Source organism: Oryctolagus cuniculus, chromosome 7 (assembly GCF_964237555.1).
Source record: "Oryctolagus cuniculus chromosome 7, mOryCun1.1, whole genome shotgun sequence".
NCBI lineage: Eukaryota > Metazoa > Chordata > Mammalia > Lagomorpha > Leporidae > Oryctolagus > Oryctolagus cuniculus.
Window position 1 is genome coordinate 104,719,576 of NC_091438.1, and position 23,468 is coordinate 104,743,043.

A 23,468-nucleotide genomic window follows, 5' to 3' on the forward strand; every position below is an offset into this window, starting at 1 on the left:
ATATAGAGCATTTAGAATAGGGCCTGGCACATAGTCCATACACAATAAATATCAACATTGAATTATTACTGACATTTTCTCTTTCTAAATGTTATATATGAATGTGTATTATTTTTGTAACAGAACAGCCATATGAAATTTTAATGTTTCCCTCAAATCTAAAAATGTTCAGTAATATACAAAGTCCTGCCAAATAGTACCTACCAAGTAAGAGAATATAATTAGGCAATCATCATTGCAGTTTTGAGTGTGAAATGGATTGCGATATTAATTTGTTCAGCAAATTAATTTTCCTAGAACTCAATTCCATTTTCTTTCGTATTAGAAGTTTTAAGTAAATCAGTAACACATGAAGTCTCCTACAGGTGCAGTAGGAGAAAGGCAGTATACACAGATGCAGTGCACTGTTACGATTACAATTAGCTGTAAAATTTTCTTACATGATGAAGATTTGAGGAAATAGATGTGTTTCCCCTGATCTAAACATTATAGAGTATATATGTGTATTGCATCATTACATGGTACCCCATAAATATGTAGAATTTTTATATATCAGTTAAAGGTTTTTTAAATTTTAAAATATTGAATGTACAGAAACGTTTTAAACTCTACCTAAAGCACAGCTAGAATACAGGAAAATGGGTGATGGGATTCTGATGCTCATTCCATCCCTCCTGTGTTCTCCAGTGAACATGTATATATGATAAAAACCAAGTTATTTATATAGTAGTTACTCAGAAACAGGTCTGGTTTTTAAACCACAACTAGCAGAATTTTGTTGTTGTGTCAGGAAAAAAAAAAAAAACTTTGGTGGCAGTTGAAAGTCCTTAAGTTACATATCAAGACCTTTGCGGCGTGAAATGTTTGCCTGTAGTTAGGAGGTTGTTTTAGGAGTTTGTGGTTTGTCTTCCTAAGAGATGTTTGAGAAGTCCGCCAGCGGCTCCTACGGCTCTCTCTGTAGAGCAAGTCCACTGACCGCGACAGGATGGAAGCTGACACTTGCAGATCCAGGCCTGCGCTGACCGACTGCGTCGGCACAGCACCTGCAATACGCACGTGGTTTAACCAGAAGGTCTGACAGAGAACGGATACATTCACACAGTGCTGTGATCCTATCTACTGAGCTGTTCCATGTCTGGGGCCCTTTCTACGCCCTCTGCAAATGCCATCTTGATCATTTCTCACCACAGCCCAGAAGTAGCTGAGGTCTCTAAGGGGAATGTGGCCCAGAGGGGTGCTGACCCCCGTCTCATGCCTGAGTGAGCTCAGAGCTGTGGTGGCCGTGCACCCAGCTGCAGGTAGGAGGTAGGAGGGCTCTGTGGGGCCTGGTCATTGAAGGTCTGAAAGTCTGTTTCACATCAAGGGAAACGGGAGGGCAGGGTTCCCTTGGGCATTGAGACATGCATCTGTGATTTCTCGGGCCTCTAACGGGCTCCTGGTCTTGAGCTGTAGCTGTCAGAGCTTCCAAAATGATCACAAGACCCTGCAGGCCTGGCATGAGCACCAAGGACCAGCCCCTGCCATTCCTGCACTCCCAGATGGACCTTGAGAATACAGGTGAAAGCACTGGCTAAATCCTGTTCTAGAACCAGCTCGTACCGGTAGATCCTGACCTCCCACTTTCCTCTGTGGGGCAGCAAGTCAGGAATGAACAGGTAGGGTGGATCTAGGCGCAGTGCAGGTGATGTGACTGAAGGTAACTTCTAGCTGGATTATTCCATTTATTGCCCCGTCTCTCTTGAAAAAATCATGTGTGGTGTCACTTAAATGTTTACTTTACCATGTCAGGTTTTATTGGGTATTGTAAAAGTGCTTAGCTGTGAGCGTCTGGTTGCCATCCCGTGGCAAGGAGAGTTTTTGTCTTCTTTTAATGGGTCTGCATTTCAGAGATTGCTGTTTAATAAAAACCAGAGGGTTGTAGCCAGTTCAGGATGTTGATACCTTTAGCTCTGCTGGAGAATGAGTAGCTAAAATAACTGCTTTGGGATCTGTTGGAGTGAATCAGCTACTAAGAATCTTCTGTAGTTTTCACATTCATTGGTTGCAAGTGGGTGAATTTTGGGGTCAGAGGGCCAGACAACTTTACAAAGTGTGTGCTTTCTAGGCTCCCATCCGGCTTGCAGGCAAGGTCCCATCATTGACTTAGGATGCCCCCTGTTTTGAGAAGCGAGAAGCACAAACACTGGTTGAACTCGAGCTGCTGTGATCACAGGTGCTCCCTGGAGCAGGGTCGGAATCAGTTGTCCTCTTTGCACTTGCATTCTGTGTGGAGAATTGCCTTCATTCAGAGTGGCTGTGTGTGAGCTCACGGGAGCCCCAGGGGGTGGAGTCTTCGCTTCACTGCTGTAGAATAATCAGGCCTTTACTTAGCTGCAGATGCTGCCAGCCAAGATGGCCCTGACCAAGGAATGTGAAACTCTTAGCCTCCCCTGGGACCCTTAGACTCAGACCCCAAGCTTGCAGTGACCTCAGATTTTGTGAGCTTTTCAGGGACCCATTATTGCAGAAGAGAAACAGGTGTCCTCTCTGAGGAAGACTCAGAGTGAAATTCATTGAATCCTAGCCTGAGCTAAATGTAAGGCTGGAAACCGGAAGCAAAACCCACAAGCTGCTTGGACTTCATTGCGGCTCACTGAAGACGTTGTTGAGGTAAAACCAACATACCAGGTTTCTTCAACCGGAATCCCAGGCAAATTAGCAAGGTGTCAAAACCTAGAGATGAGCTGCTGAGGCTGTACCTAGATTTAGGAAACCTCCTTATTTATTTTTTTAAGATTTATTTTATTTATTTTGATAGGCAGAGTTACAGAGAGAAGGGAAGAGACAGAGAAAGCTACCTCTTCCATTCACTGGTTCACTTCCCAAATGGCCACAAAGGCTGGGGCTGGGCCAGGCCAAAGCCAGGAGCAAGGAACTTCTTCTGGGCCTCTCTGTGGGTGCCAAGGCCCAAGCACTTCAGCCATCTTCCCTTGCTTTCCCAGGCCATAGCAGGGAGCTGGATTGGAAGTGGAACAGCTGGAACTGGAACCAGTGCCCATATGGACTGCCAGAGCTGCCGGTGGCAGCTTTACCTGCTGTGTCACAGCGCCGGCCCCTAAGAACCCTTCTGAATTACTAGACTGTGGCCTGCATGTTAGATCAGAGGGCTCCCATAGCCATACAAGGTCATGCTAGGCTAGTCAGACAAGTTGTCAAGGGGGTTGGGGATATATTGGACGTCTGGCCATGAAGCAGAAGGATTGGGTTGTGACTGCTTGGCAACGGTGACCAGCATCATGGTGCACCAGGTTGCCACCACTGCTGGGGACCCGACTGTCCCCTGTCAGAGTGCTGCTTTGAGTCCTGGCGGCTCTGCTTCTCTTCCAGCTGCCTGCTAGTGTGCCTGGGAAGGCAGCGGATGATAGCCCAAATACTTGGGCCCCTGCCACTGGTGTGGGAAACGTGGATGGAATTCCTACCTCCTGGCCTTAGCCTGGGCCAGCCTTGTTTGTTATGATCGTTTGGAGGAATGAAATAGCAGTTGGAAGATCTCTCTATCCCTCCCTGTTGCTGTGCCTTTAAAATAATTAATAAATCTTAAACAATACTAGCCAGTGGTTGCACAGGTTGTTCACTGCATGTGAGTGCCCAGCCAACAGAAGCAAATGGAGGGTGTAGATCTGCTCAAAATCGGTATATTGGGATGGGGGTAGGGGTAGGGGTGGTAGGTCTGCCTGTGCCAGATGAGAGGGGCATTTCTTTCTGATGCTGTCCAGCCTGCACAGCCAGTTCTGCTTGGAGGGGTTGTCTTTTCTCACTCACACAAAAGCACAAGGTGAGTGACAGCAGCTGGCTTTCAGAGCCCTTTCTGCCCCAGTAGCCTTTTAGATGCCACGAGCTGGCAGAGTGTGGCACAGAGTAGGTGCTTAACAACTATCAGTGGAAAAGGGAAATAATGCCGCGTTCTCTGCAGAGCGTTCCAGTAAGCTACATGAGCCCCTGTTCTTTTTAAATCAAAGCAAACTGGAGCAGATTTGCTAGGAAACACGTTCAGTGGAGCACCTGCCCGCTGCTGGGGTTCTTTCTCATCAGTTCATCATTTCCTGCGGGTCAGGTAAAGACAGACCAGCCCTTGGGGTATTGTTGACATTGTTTGTGTTAGTTGGACACCAGCAGCATGCTCAGTGTTGCCTAGTGCATGCCTGTGCAGTCTCCCTGCTGCCTGGATGGGAGTTGTGGAAAGGGATCCATGTTATTTGTTGACCTACACTGGGCCCTCCCCTTAGGGGTTGCAAGTGGTGCAGCAGCTTTTGCTATTTGCCTAAGAGCAGCTACTTCTTTTGGGAAAAGACTCTTCTAGTGTGGAGTCAGAAATGGGCAGCCTTGTGGCCAAAGCTACCAGGACTAAGAAAGGTGAATCTGTGTAGTTGGAGCCTCTGTCGGGCTTCCTCTTTTAGGATGCTGCCTTAGAAAGTCAGCTCTGGGAGTTAAACTCACCCCTTCTTCCAGCTCCACTCCTGGGAGGCGTTGGCACAACAGGGTCGGCCAGGTTCGTGGGCCAGTGGTTCTGAGGAGAAAGGTGCTGCTGTGTACTTCGGACCTTGGCCAGCTGAGGTTTTATGAGAGTCGGCACTATGCAGGACAGCCAGCAGGCATCGAAATGTGCAGGCCTTCCATGTGGGAGCCAGTGAAGCGCAGCCGTCTTCAGACACACTCAGATTCCAAAGCAGAAATGGCAGGAGGTGTCAATTCCTGACACGAAATCCGTGGACATCCCCGTGGATGTCGTTAGCACACGCCCCTGTTGCTTTTACAGTAGGAATAGATGCTACAACATTCCAAGAGGTTCCACTTTTTAGGAATCTCCCTCTTGCATTAGGCAGAATATTCCGGTACATGCTTTGCCCTCTTTTTAAATTTTTTTTTAACCATCCATATTTGATGTACAGCAAGCTGTGTGAATCAGGAGAGCAAATAACTGCTCCTGGCCGGCTGCCTGGGAAGTGATCCTAGCGTGTCTGTTTGCCCCTGCTCACCTGCGTTTCTCTGACCTCCCTCCTGCCATGATGAGCATCAGGGGCCTCCAGGCCACTCGCACTTGGCAGGTGGTGGAAAACAGGGCAGAAATCACACTCTCTGTTCACCTCTGAACTCTGCCCTGAGGTTTCTCTAATTCACTGACTTCTACCTGGGTACGCACCTGCCTCAACCCAGGTCTTCCACACCTCTTCCCCTGGGCTTTGTTTAATTCCAAGCTGGCCTTGTCCTGTTCCACAGACTCCTGGGAAGCATGGCTTATACTTCAGTAGGTAATCTATTCATATGTTCCCCCAAGATGTGGCAACCGAATAAAACGGTAAACACTAAATCTTGCTTCCATCCCCATCCAACCTTTTCCCCTACTCTCCACAAGTAGCGACTTGTAAATATAAGCAGATAAGGATGCATATTTTTATTCTCCCTTTCATGAAGGTGGCACATTGCACATATTGGTGTCTGGCTTGCATTGGAAAGGTAGCTCTGTGACTTGGGGCTCTGTCTTCCCGGCACGGTTGTTCAGTCGAGTGGCAGCACTGTGGTGTATTTGATCAGTCCCTGCTGTTGGACTGTTGCATTCCGTACAGTCTTTGGCCGAGACCAGCAGTGCGCTGGTGATGAAGGTGTAACAAGTCGCCGTGCTTTTGGGCAGGTGTAGCTGCGGTTGGATTCCCAGAAGCAGCACTGCTGAATCACAGAGATCTGTCATCCCCTCCAGGAGTGGTGAATCATTTTGGGCAGTGTCCTGGCTGCCTGCTTCCCCACGGCCCCGCCGGCAGAGGAATGTCTTTCTATTTTTGCTAATCTGGTTGGTGAGAAGCGGTCATCGAAAGTGGTTTACACTTGTCTGATTTTGAGTGAAGCAGAGGTGTGGGGTCACTGGACGCCGTTTCTTGCGCCTTGCCTGGGCTGGCGGATCCTTCTGCGAGCACTTCTTGACCTTTCTGCCTGCATATGTCTCTGTCAGAGTCTCTTAAATACAGACTTCGGAATGCAATGGCTCCTTTGGGCCTCAGGGTAGAGTGGGCTGCCAAATTGTCAGTGCAAAATCAAGAGAAGTGGAAAGTAGGATTTTATGCCAGTAGCTAATGTCTGAATTATAAATAGTTGTCGGCTAATGGTATTATTAAGCTGGGGCTTCTCCAAAACTGTAATGAAGATGACATTCTGGTCTAGAATTTCTCCCTCACAAACAAAAACAAGCGCGAGAGAATGAGAATACGTCCATGCTAGTGGCATTTCCGGCAAAGTCTTTGAAGAATTCTAGAGTTCTCCATGTGTATTTACCTCCTGGAAGAAGGTTATACACGTTACACTTGGGTTGTTCACCCCATGAATCGGGCTCCTGTTCCCCACTTTGATTTCAACCCGAGTGAGCCATCTAGTCTGTTTCCAAGGGGAGAGAGAAGATGAAAGTCACAGAGTAAGGTCAGAGCCTGGGATGCTATTTTAGTGTGGCATTCATTTTCATCTGAATTTCATAGAAAGAGGGAACGGATGGTTGTGGTTTTGTTTTTAGAAATTTGAAAGAGGCAATCCTTTGTAGAGCTAGCCTATATCTCCATCAAGAAAAAAAAAATGCAAAAAGCAAGCCCAAAGACCCATAACAGCAAAGAACATTGTCTCTTGGAGTTCCCACACTCCCAAGTGGCCCATGAAAGAGATCCGAAAGAGAGGATCTTATCTCCCAAGTCCAGTGCTCTGCTCCTTTTCAGCTGCTGAATACGCAGGATCTTTCTTGTGTGGAGGTCAGTTCAAGTTCTCTGCATGCTTTGTTTCTCTTCTAGCACTGACCTCACTCTGTCGCTGTAGTGTTGCTGTCTCCCACCATGATGGCAGCTGCTGGAGAACAGGCGCTTGGTCTGTTGTTTATCTCCATACCTAGAAGGGTCCCCAGCTCCTCAGATGCTGGACCGGCTACTTTAAAAATTTGTGGAAAAGATACGTTGATTTCGATCCAGGAAATGTTGAACTCTACGCATGGTTTTTTCCAAGTATGCATTTTCCTCAAACTTCCTGGAGTAGCCTCCTGCCTTCTGGACCCCGCTGGGTCTCTGGGGTCCACAGCATCAGGGATCCCGTGTCCAGCGCAGGCCTGGGCAGGTCGTGTTAGCTGCTGCTTTGCTTTCCAGCAGGCCACCCTCAACCCTGCAAGCATGCGTGGGATTGAGAGCCCCAGCTGGGAAGTCCAGGTTACCTGGGTGAGTCTCCTGACCTCTCAGATCCTCTGTGGCTTTGCAAAACAGAGATAATAACACGACATTTCAGCAAATCTAAGATGCCATCGATTATGAGATGAGCTGTTCTCCTGGAGGGCACTGCAAAGGGCAAAGTGGTGCTCACTAGACTATAGCACACGTCAGCCATGAGACTGTATTGCTCTCTATGGCTGTCGTCGTCACAGATGACCGTAGATCTGTCTGCTTTGCATAACGCGGATGTGTGCTCTCAGTTCTGCAGGTCAGATGCGAGGGTAGGCTCGGGTGGCCTCTCTACGCTGGGATTTTCAAGGCCAAAACCAAGGTATTGACCAGCTGGTGAGTACTGGGAAACTCTGAGAGGAATCTGTTACCAGGCTCTTGTGGCCGGAAGAATCCTGTTCCTTCTAGTGGTGGGACTGAAGGTTTCTTTTTGTTGGGTCGTGGCTGGGGGCCACGCTCAGTTCTTAGAACTGGCTCTCCAGTCCTTATGCTTGGGCCATAACTCTCAGGGGCAGCAGTCTAGCAAATTCTTCTCCTGCTATGAGTCTCTCTGATATCCTTTCTGCTCCGTCTCTGCCTCTCACCAGGGAAAAATTGAACAAGTTAATAAAATGGGGCCCATTTTGGGCAGGTGTGATGTGGCCCAGCAGGTTAAACCAGCGCCTGCAACGCCCACATCACATATTGGAGTGCCTGGTTTGAGTCCAGCCTCCGAGCTTTCAGTCCAGCTCCCGGCAAATGCACCTGGAGTAAATGCGTGATGACCCAAGTACCTGGGCTCCTGCCACCAACATGAGAGACCCAGATAGACTTCCATCTGGCCCAGCCATGGCTGTTGTGGGCATTTGGGGAGTGAACCAGCAGGTGGAGGAGCTCTGTCTCTTTGTCACTCTGCCTTTCAAATCAAATAAATAAAATTTTTTTAAAAAAATATTGATCCCATTTATAGGACATTAATCTATGAAGGTGGGTAACTTTAATTACTCAATATGTAGTTCCTTTTGCCATGTAACATACATCTTCATAAGTTCCACAAATAAGGATATGGCCATGGGGTGAGTGCCTATCATGAAGTCGGCCCAACAATAGGAATGTTAGGGTGTGCTTCTTAGAAGTGATGAAAGGCTACTTTTGACTTGTAAAGGAGCTACTCGTGCATATAAAGCCTTCAGAGCAGTAATACTAAATGCCCAGATTTTTTTTTTTAATTTTATTTGAAAGAGTGACAGAGAGAGAGCTCTTCCATCTGCTGGTTCACTCCCCAGATGGCCGCAATGCCGGAGCTGCACCGATCCGAAACCAGGAGCTTCTTCCGGGTCTCCCATGCGGGCACGGGGCCCAAGGACTTGGGCCATCTTCTGCTGCTATCCCGGGCCATAGCAGAGAGCTGGGTCAGAAGAGGAGCAGCCAAGACTAAAACCCATGTCCATTGGGATGCCGGTGCTTCAGGCCAGGGCTTTAACCTGCTGTGCCACAGCGCCAGCTCTATCTCAGATCTTAAATATTGTTATAACTCGGGGCCGGCGCTGTGGCTCACTTGGTTAATCCTCCGCCTGCGGCGCCGACATACCAAATGGGCGCTGGGTTCTAGTCCTGGTAGCTCCTCTTCCAGTTCAGCTCTCTGCTGTGGCCCGGGAGGGCAGTGGAGGATGGCCTGAGTGTTTGGGTTCCTGCACTGCATGGGAGACCAGGAAGAAGCACCTGGCTCCTGTCTTTGGATCGGTGCAGCGCCGGCCATCGCGGCCATTTGGGGAGTGAACCAATGGAAGGAAGACCTTTCTCTCTCTCTCTCTCACTGTCTATAACTCTACCTGTCAAATAAAAAAAATATTGTTACAACTGACATTATTATCACAGTGGTCACATAATACCATTGCCTTTAATCTCATTTGAAGTTATTCAATTTGAAGTTATTCAAACAATTAAATGCATGTGGCAGGTGCTAGTTGAGGGAGTATAGTGCACCCATGTGACAGTAAATGCGATGACGATGATGATGGTTACTCCTTGAGTGCCAGCCGTGTGGGAGCTTGTGCTGGGAGCTTTCTGTATGCTTTGTCACTCTGGTGGTAGAATTGAGGTGAGGAATATGAGGAGGAAGGGACCAGTAGTACACAGTAGTGACATTACATTTTCAATCCAGGTTTGTCTGGCTGTGAAGTCAGTGCCCCTTTCCCAGCGCCGTGTTGCCTGCCCCACCCTCCCTGGTGGTCCTGTGTGAAAAGTACAGCAGGCAAGGTGTCCACCTGTTGGGCTGGAGGGCACGGGAGGGGACACGGGGAAGGTGAGGTTGCCCTGGATTGTCTTTCTCTTGCACTTGCGTGCTTCGTTGCTGTTGGACGTTTGGCTTCCTAGGGACAAAGCCCCTGTCTCTTCATCTGAGTCTCAGTTTTTAATAAGCCCAAATGCCTTTTTTCATGCCACAGATAGTTATCCGTGGCCTGCTGTGTGGGGATATAGCCATGAACACAGAGTTCACTGAATAAAAGCCACTTGAACAAGGTCAGTTCAGACAGGGAGAAGAATTGTCAAGACAGCAAAGCAGGGACTGGGGCAGTGAGAGACGGGTCTCAGGGGTGGTGTTTGGCTGCCAAGGTGGCAGTTGAGCTGAGACCTGCATGAGAGGGAGGCAGGCGGGGGAAATGCGCTCAGGTGTCTGGAGAAGCAGGTCGCGGCCATAAGACACGGGCCTGTGTGGGCCATTGTAGAGTCTGGATTTATTGGAAACGCAAACAAGACTGTACAGAGAAATCCACCTTGTGTTCACAGATAAGCTACAGGGGGCAGGGAGTGAGCGCCTTGAGTGTGCCCGGTGGTGTTGTGCAAGGAAGAAAGTGTAAGGCAGGGGAACGCCTGCTTTTCCCAGCGCGAAGGGGGAAGGAGCAGAGGAGGAAAGTATAATAGAGTGAGGGAGAAACAGGAGCTACCCGCATTCAACACTGGAAGAGCACAGTCCCTCCGCGTCTCGCCCCACACAACAGCAGGTTGTCCATCTTGGGCTTTTCAGGCCCAGGTAGATGTTGTTTGAAACTGGTCTCTTCCTCTCCTCCCAAGCCTGTTCCTCTTCCTGCTTTCCCTACATCTCTGGTGCAAGATGTCTCCGCCACCAGGTTGCTGGGCTCTGCACCCCAGTCACCAGGGACTCCTCCCTCCCCTGCACCTCCTCCCAGCTCAGCACCCCGCCCCTGCTTCCTGACTGCTCTTCCCTCCCCCGCACCTTTTACCTGCATTGTAGCAGGGCTTGCCTGACTCCCTCTGCCTGTCACCCTGCCATCCGGGTGATTTCTCTAAAACTGAATGGCTCCAAATGGCCACTTCCTGGCTGAAAGCCCGTCTGTTGGTTCTCCAGAGGCATCCTGTTGTAGTGAACAGTGCACACTGGTTCAAGATTCAAGGCCTGGGAATGTTTTTAACTGCTGTGTATCTCAGTTTCCCCATCTGTAAAATGGGGGTGCAAATAACACCGAGCGACTAGATGTGACGCTCTGGGAGCAGCACCTGGCACACAGAATGCCCCACTGAGCATCACTTCAAGCAGGACCCCAGCTCCTTTTTGGTGCTCCCCGCCCTTGCCCTCCGGGGGCCTGCCAGAGGCGTCTGCACACCGAACTCTGTCTCCGAGAACAGTCTGTGGCGAGAGTGAGTGAGTGTGAACAGCCTGGCACACAGTGACTCCTCCTTCCCCTCTGCTCTCTGCCCGCCCCCTCTCTGGACATACCTGCCTTTTCTCTCGCCTGGGTTCCCTGCTCTTCACCCAGCACACAGGTGTCCAGAGCACTGCACGAGTCACTTTTTGTCGTAGCTGGACAATCACTTTATACCCGTACCTGTGGAATCTCATAAAAAGCACTTTACATTTTGTCTGATTTTTAGCTGTTCATTGTTAGCACATTCGACAAAAAGAGTCAGCCTGCGATGAGTTGGAAACAAAAAACTGTCTTTGCCGGCTTTGAGAAGCACTTCCGTGTTCCCACACACCCTCTCTTTGTGATTCACGCTGGCCCGGTTACCTGGCACCTCAGATAAGTACAAGACTCTGGGGCCTTAGGGATGAATAAGGCACTACTTTTTCTTTTAAGAAGGTTTCCTGCAAACTACGCAGTGAATCTCTGCCTCTCTTGAAACCTAACATAATTTCATTATTTCTTCCATCCATTGGGACGGCATGTATTAAACACCAGCTGTTTACATGCACTGACTACCTTCCGTTCCTGCCCTAACAGGGACCTCTAAGCAACTGGGGGAGGCAGGCGTAAGCACCAACAAAGAGGCAGGAATGTTGAGTGGCATTGTGAACAGCAGTGTGGAAGTGCAGAGGAGGGACTTGGCCGGCCCGGCCTTGGCCTGCCCTGGGGTGCGGAGACTGGACTGGCGGTGCTGTTCAGGTAGAGTGGTGTCTGCAAAGATGAAGGTGCAGGTCTTGGGTCCCCAGCCTGGCTCTGCCACTCACTAGCCGCGTGCCTTGGAGCCTCTGGCAGCTGGAGGCTGCGGATGGCAGTCGTCCTGTCTCACTGGTGGTCTTGGGCTCACGCGAGATTGTGCAGATCAGGGGCTTAGACAGCAGACATTAGGCAGCAGAGTTACTCCTGCTGCCTTCCTTTTGCTCTCTCCTTTGCCCCCTCTCTGGATTACTTGCATTTTCCCTTTCTGGGTTCCCAGTGGCATGCTAGGCAGCCAGGATGCTCAAGATTATGCTGGTGACATAGTTTCCCCTCCCCTACTTCTGTGTCCCTGCTAGAATGTATCATACCTCTTGGATTTGGTGGCCTTTTTTCATATTTTTATATTTTTAATATTGCCAGCAACAGGCAGTGTTCAGGGCATGGAAGACTTAAAACATGTTTAGGGAATTTGTATTGTGTTAAAATAAGTTTTAAGTACTTTGTACCTCTAAAAAAGCTTTGTGAGGGGTCCATTCTACAGGTGGAGAAACTGAGGCTTTCTAAACAGCTTCTGTTACTTGCCCAAGGTCATGGAGTCAGTAGATGGCGGAGGTAGAATCCACATGCCTCTTGATTTCCTGTTTTTGTGCTGCCTTGTCAAATCTGCCCTCTCAGCTGAGGGACTCTGGGTGTTGGCCAAACTCTGAACCTTTCATCGCCCAACCCTGCCTGTCCCAGGACAGCCGAGTGGGCAGGAGCCTGACTGACCAGGAGGGAGCCCCAGACACACCCTCTGTTCCCTCGTGCACCCCCCTCCACCGGCACCCAGGTATTTATGGGTCATGCCCTGAGTGGCCCACCGGGAAACGTGGAGCGGGGCTGGTGGGGCAGAGGCTGGAGGACCTTTGCCTAAGACTGAGTAATTTGTAACCCAGACTGGAGTGGGAGTGAGTCAGATCTGAGCAGCTGCGGAAGCCCCGGTGGGTGAGGATGTCCAGAGGGCAGTGGCTGAGCCCACACTTCTTTGGCCCCTCGGCTCCTTGCTCTGGAATGGGTTCTGTGCCCTAACCATGCCGAGTGGGCTGTCATCATTCTTGTGGGCGCACGGCCAGGGGTGAATTTACAGGAAGAATCTGGACCTTGAACTTTGCCTACTGGAGAAAAGTTTCAGATTTATGACTGTACACGTTATCTCTTTTGGCCTTTGATTAGAAGGGAAAGAGCATTCTCAAAGGGAATAGGATGTGGCAGCTCCTGTTCAAGGCTGCCTCACTCTGGAGGCAGACACGAGCGGAGCAGTGGGTGGGTCGCTGTGCTTCGGGGCCCAGAGGGCAGGGTCCCCTGGAAAGCCACCCGCCCATCCCCGGGATCCTAGTGCTCTGCCCTGCAGGGGGACCTTTTACTCAGGGGCTCTGCAGTCCTGGAAGTGGCCCCAGGGAAGTCGGGGGTTGGCTGCTGAGAAGTCTTAGGGATTCTCATCATTGTCCTCACCCTATCCAGGGGTCTGGGAATGGCCTTTAAGCCTCCCTCTCCCCCTTCTCCTGCTCCTTCCTCCTTTCCCTCTCCTACTCTCCCCGTCCCCCCAATCTTTTATTTGTTTATTCTTTCATTCCTTTACTTGAAAAGGAAAGAGTGAGAGAGTTCTTTAATCTGCTGGTTCTCTCCCGAGTTGCCTACAATGGCCGGGCTGGGCTGTGCAGAAGCCAGAAGCCCAGAATTCAGTCTGGATCTCTCATGTCGGTGACAGGGACCCAAGTATTTGAGCCATAACCTATTGCCTCCCAGGGTGCACGTTAGCAGGAAGCTGGAATTAAGAGCAGTGCCAGGGCTCGAACCCAGGCACTCTGAGATAGATGCCAGAATTCCAAGCCACGCGTAACCACTGTGCCACAACAACCACACTGAAACACGCCGAGCCCAACCCTATTAGAAAATTCTAATCCATTTGTTTAACACACACACACACAGCTCTCTTCTTCCCTGCAAACAAATTATTGGTGTATCCTGTTGGGTGAAAACAAAGACTGTCCTTGAAGGGAGAACCTCACCTCTCCCCTGTGACACAGTAATCTGTGGCATAACGGCCAGCTCTCAGGCCCGCGCATAGGAGGGATCTTGGCTGAGACTCCCATCTCTGTGGCAGGTCACCAGTCTGGTAACTTGTAGCCACGTGTGTTGTATGGAATGGGGGTGCAAATGATTCTATTTAAGGAAGCATATATAAGTCCTGAATTTTAAAAAGACATGGCTTTAATGGTCAGCATTAATTTTCTGTCCAGTAGTTTATTTTCTTTTGATTGGGGATTAGTGAAGGGAAAATTGCTAGGAGGGTGACTTAGAGCATTCACATTTATAGAAGCGATTTGTTGCTTTGTTTTACTGGACATAAATGCAGATTTGGGGGACGGAGGAGGCTTCTTTTGCTTGATTTTAGAGAGGTTTTGTCCGGATTAATGCTCTGTTCTACCTTGTGACCTGGTGCATTTTCTATGATAACAGTTTCCAGAAGCACTGGGAAGTAGGTTCCCTCCTCTGGAACTTTTGTTCACAAACTGAATGAAAATGAATGGTGAAATCTCAGGAGTGCAACTTGGTTTTGAAACTTTATACAGCTTTGATTATAGGAAGGAGCGGGAAGTAATGCTTTTGTGTGCTTACTCTTTTTTTTAAGATTTATTTATTTATTAAAGATTTATTTACTTATTTGAAAGGCAAAATAAGAGAGGGAAAGACAGAGAGAGATCTTCCAACTGCTGGTTTGCTCTTGGAAGCCAAGAACCTGGAACTCCTTCCTCGGGATAGCAGGGGCCCAAACACTTTGGCCATCCTCTGCTGACTTCCCAGGTGCATTAGCAGAGAGCTGGATTAGAAGTGGAGCAGTGCAGACTATAACTCGTAGGGGATGCTGGTATTGCAGGCGGTCGGTTAATCCACTGTGCCATAATGCCTCCTCTCTTCTCTTCCCAATTTTTCTTCCTTTTTTTTTTTTTTTTTTTTTTGAAAGGCAGACAGAGATGAGATCTTTCACCCACTGGTCTACTCCCCAAAAGCCTGCAACAACTAAGGTGCTAGAGCAGGCTGAAGCCAGGAGCCAGGAACTACATTCAGGTCTCCCCTGTGGGTGGCAGGGACTCAAGTACTTGGACCATCACTGTTACCTCCTGGGAGCACACATTAGCAGGAAGCTAGATTGGTAGAAGCAAGGACTAAGGACGTGGACCTCCCAAGAGGTGACTTAACACTGCTCCAAGCGCCCATCCTGTATGCCAACTCTTTTTTTTTTTTTTTTTTTTTTTGGGCAGTTTGAGAGAGAGAAACAGAGAGAAAGGTCTTCCTTCCATTGGTTCATCCCCCAAATGGCCACGAAGGCTGGCGCGCTGCACCGATCCGAAGCCAGGAGCCAGGTGCTTCTTCCTGGTCTCCCTTGGGGTGCAGGGCCCAAGCACTTGGGCCATCCTCCACTGCACTCCCGGGCCACAGCAGAGAGCTGGACTGGAAGAGGAACAACTGGGACAGAATCCGGCACCCCAGCTGGGACTAGAACCCAGGATGCCAGTGCCTCAGGCCGAGGATTAGCCTAGTGAGCCGCAGTGCTAGCCTCCGTGTGCCAACTCTTGACCAGGCATTATAACCCGATAAGGATAGTATAATTAGCTTATTGTACAGAGGAGGAGATTGTAGTTTAGAGAGGTTCAGTAACTGGCCCAAGGTTGCACAGCTTGTGGGGAGCAAAGCCAGAACTCAAACCTGTACCCAGTTGACTATACCATGTTCTAGGACTGAAACAAACCGCACAGTGCTATTTTTCTCATACCTTTACGAGGCTTATTTTGTTTTATTGTCCACAGAAGATTGTCCTGATAAAAGCATATAAAACATAAAAGCATCTAAAGCTTTGTAAAGCTCCAGGCTTAACAGCCAGCTTCAGTGTGGAGGACACAAGGTCCAGGGAAGAGAAAGTGGAACTGTTTGCTGGCAGGTACCGTGTTTATCAAGAACCCAGCAATCACTCATGCAAATTCATGTTCCTACTGACTCATAACAGCTGCAAGGACTGGAATTATCAGTTTCCCAGCTCAATTGTCATTTTACCATATGTGAGCCGCCCTAGTTAAACATGGAGTTGTGATAGATAGGAACCCTTCCTTCTGCTGATCCTTCATATGTTACGCCGAGTGCTGGCTTTTGTATTATCTCACCAGAAAACAATGCCAAGGAAGTTTAGAGTAAGTGTTGGAAAAGTGACAGAATTAAAGGGTTGGCGTTCTCCAAAGTTTCTAAACAGGAAGGGCCCAGGGCTGGCAGTGTGAAAGGGTGCTGGGGAACAAATCTGGACGCTGTTTGCTAAGCAAGCACACTTTTTTTTTTTTTTTTAACTTTGCCTGCGTGTTTCACTCATGTTTCCTAACAGTGTTTTAAATTTATACTTTATGAGAAGATGTTCATTGTCAGTGTTAAAAAGAGAGCTCATAAAATGGCAGAGAGCAGGAGGAGTTAGACTGTCAGGGTCTACATCCCAGCTCTGCCACATGCTGCCCACGCAGCCTTGGGCAGGTTACTTCCTCATCAGGGCCTCAGTGTCCCCTCCTGGAAGATGGAAACGACCAGCCTTCCTCGGGGGTCACAGAAGGTGAGGTGTGAACGCATACGTGTAAAGTGCTTACAGCTGTGCCTGACACGGAGCAGGCGGCTCAAGTGCTTGTCGTCGTCGTTGTAATTAATTGAGGCTTAATTAGTTTAATTGGAGGAGCTGATGTCAATAATGGAGGGGAGGGGATGCTAGAGTTGCCGCACACCAGCCTTCAGCTAATTCTTCCAGGATAAATAATAATTCTGTTCAGTTCAGTGATTTAGGTTCATGTTTTTTATCCTCACAGTTCAAATTCGTACTTCTACATAGTGGCATCATGGGAAGATCCCTGAACTACTGAAGTTTTGAAATTTGGTCTTTTAGCCCTGCTTGCAAGCCTTAGATGTGGGCTCTGCTGAAGAGGAGGGGAAGCTACAGCCCAGGAGGGGCAGGTGCTCTGTGCTGGAGGGTGCAGGGCCCCAGGGGTGTGGAAAAGGGCCTCCTAGGCTCAGGCCCTAACTGGTGCCTGGAAGTCCTAGTAAGCTCTGGGGTTTTCCTTGTGTGTACCAGTTCTTCAGCAGAGATGCCGGTGGGACTTTGGGCGATTCTTTGGTCTCTTCAGCAGTCCTTCCAGTTAGAGTTCTTGTGTCTATTTCTTTTTTTTTCTTTTTTAAGATTTCTTTATTTGAAAGGCAGAATTACAGAGACAGGGAGGGAAAGAAAGAGTTCCTCCATCCACTGGTTCACTCTCCAAATGGCCCCATGAGCAGAGGCTGGGCCAGGCTGAAGCCAGGAGCTTCATCTGGGCCACCTACATGGGTGCAGAGGCCCCAGCACTTGGGCCATCTTGAGCTGCTTTCCCAAGGAGCTGGAACAGAAGAGAAACAACAGGACTTGAACCAGCATCCATGTGGGTTGCCAGCATTGCAGGCAGCAGTTTCACCTAACCTTACGCCACAATGCCGGCCACTTGTGAACTCTTGAAATAGGGGCAGTTGACTTGATGCCAAAGCTGGGCACGTCACCGCCCGCTGAAAGGCGGCTCCTCTATAAAATGAGAGGGATGGATCGGATTTCTCCCTGGGCCACCTCCACCTTTGAAGCTTCGTGACTGTGGCCTCAGCTCTCCAGTCTTCAGCAGGACACATAGCCTGCCCGTGCGTCAGTCTCCTCATCCTTCAGCAGAAGTTAACACCTGTGATGTGCCTCTCTCAGTCATGTGGGATAAGGCTGAAACCAGGAAATCTAGAGAGGAATACTCCCTGCATGCGTTAGTTTGTCTTTTAAATACTCTTTGGTGTCTGGAAACTTGGGTTTGTATGTGTGTGTGTGTGTTTAAGGTTTATTTATTTGAAAGGCATAGAGAACTCTTCCATCTGCTAATCCCCTCCCCGAAATGGCTACCATAAGCAGAGCTGGGCCAGTCCACAGTCAGGAGCCAGGAACTCCATTCCAGTGTCCCATGTGAATGGCAGGGACCCAGGTACTTAGGCCATCATCCACTGCCTTCCCAGGTGCATTGGTAAGAAACTGGATCAGAAGCGGAGCAGCTAGGACTCGAACTGGCACTCTGATGCAGGGATCCTGCTGTCGCAAGTTGTGGGTGGGTTTTCTTTCCTCCGAGATGCTGCGGTCAGGTGAACTTGTGTCCAGGTGAGTGAGGAACAGTAGCTCAGCCAACATGCAGCGGGCAGTGGGAGATGTGGGGCTGATCCAAGAGGACTACTCTGATCAGTGGGTTTCGTGATAATCTGGCTTACCCAGGCAGTCGCTAGTCCAGCGCTCCTCGGTCAGCTCTTCCATGTGAGAAACTGAAGGGGATCCCCTCTATTGAAGGCCGTGGCTCTCCACTTTCGTTTTCTTCTTTTTGCTGCTTTACTCATTGTCAGCCTGCAAGCCCCATTTTGAATATGCACTAGTGTGTGTACTCGGTAAACAAGCCAGAACCCCTCTTGTAACTGTGTCTGTGGTTTCAGTCTCTGTGTCATTGGTTTCCAGACTTCTCAACTGGAGAGCGACTCTTCACTAGTTGTTCCCTGGCTCTCCAGGGGGCTTCAGCACCCTTCAGGAATGTGCCACCACATTTTGCTACCATGGAGTAGGTGGGCCTTTGGACTTGATGTGAGTGAGGTGCCACTTGCGTGGAAAGCAGGCGGCGTAACATTAAGCTGGGGCCAAAGAGCTAGAATGGCACTTCTAAGGAGTTTGCCCCAAGCCGTAGCCAGGAGGGCCAGCACTGTGACAATGCTGGAGGTGACCTCTGCCAAGTGGCTGAGCTGTGGATACCTCTGGGAGCCCCAGGAAGTATTATTTTCCTGCAGCAGAGTTTGCCCTGGAATTATGGTTGAGTGATTGAGGTTGCATTGAGTCTTTAGATTCTTTCAGTAGTGCAGCCAAGAACTGCAGTATCGTAACTGCCAAAGACAGCCCCATCCGCTGCCCCAGAGGTCCCTCAGGGTTCAACGTGGGACCCTGGAGGCGCGTGGCCAGTTCTCCTGCTCCAGTTCCATCACAGCTGTCTCAAATTTACAGATGAGCCTTCTGCACGAAGTCCCTTTTGTTTTTCTTTATTTTTCTATTTATTTGAAAGAGAAAGAGGGAGAGACAGAGAGTTTTTCCATCTGCTGATCAAATGGCCACAACAGCCAGGGCTGTGCCAGGCTGAAGCCAGGAGCCTGGAGCTTCTGCCAGGTTTCCCACATGTGTGCAGGGGCTCAAACATTTGGGCCATCCTCCTCTGCCCTCCCAGGCACCGCAGCAGGGAGCTGGATCAGAAGTGGAGGAGCCGAGACCGGTGCCTGTGTGCAGGAGGCAGCCTTACCTGCTACACTACAACACTGGCCCATGAGATCCTTTTGAAGTAAGTTTCCTCCATTTGTAAGGGGAAGAAAAAAGCTGACAAGAACTGCTGTAGAGCGTGGTTCTCAAATATTAGAGAGCATCAGAGTCACAGGAGGGCTTGTGAAGACCCAGATGGCTGGGCTCCCCAGGGGTGCCCAGTGCCTGTGTCACAGCTTGAAAGTTTGCATGTCTCGCCAGTTCCCTGCTGGGCTGGGCCTGGGCCCATCTCCTGAAAACCCAGCCACTGGTTCTAGGGAACTGCAATCACCATCTTTGCTGCCTGTTGTAAGCCAGCTGTTGGGTTAGGAAAACTCAGTCTCATTTGTAGATGAAACCTGTGAAGTATTTCTAATCTGTTGTACAAAGAGAAACTGAAGCCTTCAGAGTTGCAGTAGCTCACCTGTCTATCTTCCTGATCATCTCGGTGCTGGGATATGAACCAGGCCTTGTAAGGCCAGATTCCGTCCATATTTAGAGTGTCCCTTGTCTTTCTTGCAGACCAGTGGTTCCCAACCTGTGGCCCAAAGTGGGGAAGGTGTATGGATTTATAGCAAGAGGTTCGAGACTCAAGAAACATAGTCAAGGCATTGCCTGCAGTCTGGGTGTCTCATGGGTCATTGTCTCTTTCTCTCGTTGTTTAATTATTAAACTTTATATTCTAGAGCAGTTTTAGATTCACAGAAACATTGATCAGAAAGTACAGAATTCCTGCCTGTCCATCGTCTACACATCTTATTATTATCTCCTCCACTATCACCATCCAACACCAGAGACAATTGTCTGGTTTGAATTGATGAACTTCGGTAGACGTGTGCTTATCACCCAGAATTCATGCTTGATGTTGTGAATTCCATGGGTCTTGACAAATCTGTAAACATGCTCATGGCTACAGTACCCTGGACAGTAGTTTCACTGCCCTTTAGGTCCCCTGGGCTCTGCCTGTCCATCTCCCTGAACTCCCCGCCCCTGGCAACTTCTGAGAGTTTTCCTGTTTCCATAGTTTCTGCTTTCACAGAACATTCATTAGTTGGAATCATGAAGTGTATAGGCTTTTAAAATTGGGTTCTTTACTTCCATATAAGTTTCTTTTTTTTTTTTGACAGGCAGAGTGGACAGTGAGAGAGAGAGACAGAGAGAAAGGTCTTCCTTTTCCATTGGTTCACCCCCCAATGGCCGCTGCGGCTGGTGCACCACGCTGATGTGAAGCCAGGAGCCAGGTGCCTCTCCTGGTCTTCCATGGGATGCAGGGCCCAAGCACTTGGGCCATCCTCCACCGTACTCCTGGGCCACAGCAGAGAGCTCGACAGGAGGAGGAGAGACCGGGACAGAATCCGGTGCCCCAACCGGGACTAGAACCCGGTGTGCTGGCGCCACAGGTGGAGGATTAGCCTATTGAGCCATGGCGCCGGCCTCTTTCTTTTTTTTTTTTTTTAAAGATTTATTTATTTATTTGAAAGTCAGAGAGAGAAGGAGAGGCAGAGAGAGAGAGAGAGAGAGATCTTCCGTCTGCTAGTTGATTTCCCAGATGGCCACAACAGCTGCGCCAATCTCAAGCCAGGAGCCAGGAGTTTCTTCCAGGTCTCCTATGAGGGTGCAGGGGCACAAGGACTTGGGCCATGTTCTACTGCTTTCCCAGGCCATAGCAGAGAGCTGGATTGGAGGAGGAGCAGCTGGGACTTGAACCAGCGCAGTGTAGGATGCTGGCACTGCAGGTGGCGCCTTTACCTGCTACACTACAGCGCTGGACCCCCATATAAGTTTCTTGCATGTCTTTTCATGTCTTAATAGCTACTATTTAGCACTGAATAACATTCTGTTGTCTGGATGTATCTTAGTTTGTCCACTTACTTTCTGAAAGGGCATTTTGGTTGCATTCAGGTTTTGCCAGTTATGAATAAATCTATGGTAAACATCTATGTGAAAGTTTTTGTGTGGACATAAGTGTACAATTCATTTAGGGAAATACAATAATTACTGGATTGTATGATAAAAGTTTAATTTCCTAAGAAACTGCAAAATTGTCTTCCAAAGTAAATGTATCCCTTTTCATTCCCATCAGCAATGAATCAGAGTTCCTGCTGCTCTGTATCCTTGCCAACACTTGGTGTTGTCAGTATTTTGGGTTTTGGCTATTTTGGTAACGTGTATGGTGGTATTTCTTTTTTTAATCTGTAATTCTCTAATGACATATGATGTTGAACAGCTTTCAGCTGGCTATTTGCCATCTTTGGTGAGGTATCTGTTCAGATCTTTTTCCCCTCTTTCAACAATTGTTTTCTTTTTGTTGAGTTTCACGAGTTTTTTATTTTTGATAGCAGTTCTTTATCAGAAGTGTCTTTTTCAAATATTTTCTCCCAATCTGTAGCCTGTCTTCTCATTTTCTCGAAGTTGTCTTTGGCAAAACAGAAACTTGTCAATTTGACGAAGTCCGGGTTTATCAGTTCTCTCTCTCATGGGTCCTGCCCTTGATGCTGTGTCTGACGCGTCACTGCTATGCCCATCATCTACATTTTCTCGTATGCCATCCTCTGGGGTTGCATTTTACATTTATGCCTGTCATCAATTTTGATTAAGTGCTTGTGAAGGTTTTAAGGTCTGTGTCTGCCTCCATTTTATTTTTCCATGTGGATGTCCAATTCTGGCACTATTTGTTGAAAAGACTTTTTTGTTAAAGATCAACAGACTATATTTATGCAGGTCTATTTCTGGGCTCTCTCTTCTGATCTGTTCTTTTGCCAGTATCATACTGCTTGATTGCTACAGCTTTATATTAATTCTTGAAGTTGGATTATGTTGGTCCAGTTTGTTCTTCAATGTTGAATTGACTATTCTGGGTCTTTTGCTTCTGCATATAAACATTAGAGTCAGTTTGCCAATATCCATAAAATAATTTGCTGGGATTTTTTATTATATATCATACCTATAAATCAAGTAGGAAAAACTGGACATCTTGATGATACTAAATTTCCTTGTCCACGAGCGTAGAATATCTCCATTTATTTAGTCTTTTGATGTATTTCATCAGAATTTTGTAGTTTTGGGACAGGTGTTCAGTGCAGCGGTCAAGATGCCACTTAGAATGCCTGCATCCCATGTTGGAGAGCTGGCTCAAGTCCTGGCTCCTCCACTTCCCACCAGCTTTCTGCTACTATGCAACATGGGAGGCAGCAGATGATGGCCGAAGTACTTGTGTTCCTGCCACCCACTTGGCAACCTGGAGGAGGTCTGGGCTCTTGGCTTTTACCCAGCCCAGCTCTGGCTGTTATAGGTATTTGGGGAGTGAAACAACAGATAGAAAGTCTTTGTCTCTGTCTCTCTGCCTTTCAAATGAAGTGAAAACAAAGAAAAATTTGAAAATAAGTTTGTGGTTTTTCCTCATACAGGTCTTGTACATATTATATTTTTCCCTTAGTATTAGTATTAGTGTTTTTCCTTTATTTTTCCCAAGGATTTGGGCCATCTTCTGCTGCTTTCCCAGGCCATAGCAGAGAGCTGGATCAGAAGTGGAGTAGCGGGACTTGAACCGGCACCCATATGGGATGCTGGCACTGCAAGTGGCAGCTTTACCCGCTATACCACAGCACCAGCCCTGGGATTGATCTTCCATCTGCTGGTGCACTCCCCAAACGACTGCAACAGCTGGGTCTGGGCCAGGCTGAAGCCAGGAGCCAGGAACTCCATCTGCATTTCCCACATGGGTGCAGGGGCCCAAGCACTTGGGCCGTCTTCACCTCCTTTCCCAGGTGCACTAGCAGGGAGCTGAATCAGAAGCAGAGCAGCTGGGACTCGAACCTACATCCAACACAGGCTGCTGGTGTTGTAGGCAGTGGGTTAACTCACTGCGCCACAACACCAGCCCTGACTTCTCTCTCTCTCTTTTTTTTTTTTTTTTTTTTAATTTTTTTGACAGGCAGAGTGGACAGTGAGAGAGAGAGACAGAGAGAAAGGTCTTCCTTTGCCGTTGGTTCACCCTCCAATGGCCACCGCGGCCGGCGCGCTGCCGCCGGAGCACCGCGCTGATCTGAAGGCAGGAGCCAGGTACTTATCCTGGTCTCCCATGGGGTGCAGGGCCCAAGTACTTGGGCCATCCTCCACTGCACTCCTGGGCCATAGCAGAGAGCTGGCCTGAAAGAGGGGCAACTGGGACAGAATCCGGCGCCCCGACTGGGACTAGAACCCGGGGTGCCAGCACCGCAACAGCCCTGACTTCTTAATATTTTCCTTACTCTAATTGCTTACTAGTTCTAAGAGATCTTTTTGTCCCATTTTTACATAAACAATTATGAATCTGTGAACAAAGTCAGTTTATTTTTCCTTATCTGTGTGTCTTTTATTTCCTTACTGCATTAGCGAGGATTGCCAAGAACAAGGCTGAAAAGCAGTGGTAAGAGGGGACATCCCGACCTTGTTCCTTATATTAGCAACGTATCTTCAATTACTCACCCACGAATGCCATGT

General features: G+C 48.7%; 1 protein-coding gene across 3 annotated transcripts in view; it reads left to right on the top strand.

Annotated features, from left to right (window-relative positions):
* GNG12 (G protein subunit gamma 12) overlaps nucleotides 1-23,468 on the top strand; it is a 151,216-nt gene that overhangs the window by 3,797 nt on the left and 123,951 nt on the right. Inside the window, exon 1 of one of the 3 annotated variants that reach the window (XM_017346182.3) lies at nucleotides 7,217-7,553. The exons of the other annotated variants lie outside the window; for them this stretch is intronic. The gene's annotated coding sequence lies outside the window, so the exon portion shown is untranslated. Of the gene's footprint in view, nucleotides 1-7,216; nucleotides 7,554-23,468 lie in introns of those variants that run through there. 3 annotated transcript variants of the gene reach the window in all.